Source organism: Mus caroli, chromosome 6 (assembly GCF_900094665.2).
Source record: "Mus caroli chromosome 6, CAROLI_EIJ_v1.1, whole genome shotgun sequence".
Lineage (NCBI taxonomy): Eukaryota > Metazoa > Chordata > Mammalia > Rodentia > Muridae > Mus > Mus caroli.
The window spans coordinates 84055622-84057321 of NC_034575.1; positions in this window are offsets into that span (position 1 = coordinate 84055622).

Consider the following 1700-nt stretch of genomic DNA (forward strand, 5'->3'; position numbering starts at 1 on the left):
GAGCTCCGTCATTAAACTACCTCGTGTGTTTGCATCAAGANGGTCTCTTGTGATTCCTTGGGTGTGNACGCCATCTCAGGACTTGAGTGGGGGTCTCCCCACTGCGGTCTTTCATTTGAAGGTCCCACTGAGATCTGTGTAACACCCAGGAACCCTGAAGACCCCTTGGAGGTACATTTGTGTGAGTCTTATATGTTGTCTGTTGTCTGAGTTTGGTTTTGGTTTTCTAGCAGCTGCCACTATGGGCCGTAAGGACCCAGTGGCTGTGGAAGGAGACGTCCTAGGAACCCTGGAAGACGTTCTACGGGTAGAGGGGGGTAGATGTGGAATCCCACCCCCGTCAAGAAGGTCAGGAAAGCCTGGCTTTTGTCTTTCAGAACGAAGGAGACAGAGTGCTCCTTCTACCAGGAAGGGAGTAGACGTGGAATCCCACCCCTTCTGCGGACACGTGTATTNAGACATACTAATGTCTTGTGTCTTTGTTTTGTTTCTGTATTTTTCTGATTTTTGTTATGAGACAGACAGTATCATCTCCTTTGTCTCTGACTGTGGACTATTGGACTGACGTTAGTTAGGGTAAGAGGACAGAATTTGTCAGTGATAGTTAAGAAAAACAACTCTGCACTGCTTTCCTGAGGGCGGGCCTGCTCCCCCACGCACATGGGCCTGGCAGTGCTGGCAGCNCTCTAGGACATGNCTGCAGCCCAGAGCTCTGCGGCCTGAGCTGCAGTGGCAGGTGGGGCTCGGTATGGAGCAGTGTGCAAACCTTCCGGGAGGCGCCACAACGGTGGAGGCCAACTGTGTGGCCTCGCGGCCCTGGCATGCTGGGCCCCGTGAGCGAGCCACGTCTGATAGTTCAATTTACCCACCACTGCCATGCACCTCACCACCTGAGGGGAAGGGAAGAGGAGCGAGGCCGCGACTCCTCACCCCGACCCTGGACTGGGAGAAGAGGAAGAGACTGTGGGAGTGGNCGGCCAGGAGCACCTGCCCTGGCTGCTTCTCATACTTGCCTAATTATGTTTCCCTTTCCCCTGCATCCCACCTGCCCATCTCCGGGGTTCTCTCCACTGCGGTCTTTCACAAGCAAGCCCCATCACTGTCTGTTAAGTCCTATTTATACTCCCTCCAAACATCCCCTGTCCTTCACGGAGTCTGTCTTGCCTCTGCACATGAGTCTGTCTTAACAAAACTCCATGTGAGTCTGTATCAGCTGACACCACTCTGCCAATTGACCTGAGTACACAGAAGCGGCAAGAAGCCGCAAGAACCTCATGAGAATTTTTTTGGTGCTTTTCTTGTGGGGAATTAACTCTAATGCTTTGTCTTAATTTGGCTCCCAAAACAGCACTTCCAGACCTGAGGGTCCCTGCCCTCGGCTAGCTTTGATTGGTAATAAAGAATTGCTGTACAGTCAATGGCTAGACAGGGAGACAGAGGTGGGACTTTTTGATTGCTCAGGTAGGGGACAGAGGGAAAGAGGAAGGACAGGGAGAATCACCATGATGCGGGGAGCAAGGAGAATAAAGTCCCACTGCCATGTAAGAATCCAGGAAAATGGCCCTAGGGGCCACTCCCCCAATTGTGTCTAGGGTAGCAGAGATTAAATATAGATTTTAAAAGATATTAACTTAGGAATACCAAGGGGGGGAGGTATGTGCTAGCCACAGGGAGGTTTAGAAGTGCCCAACCAGCTGGTC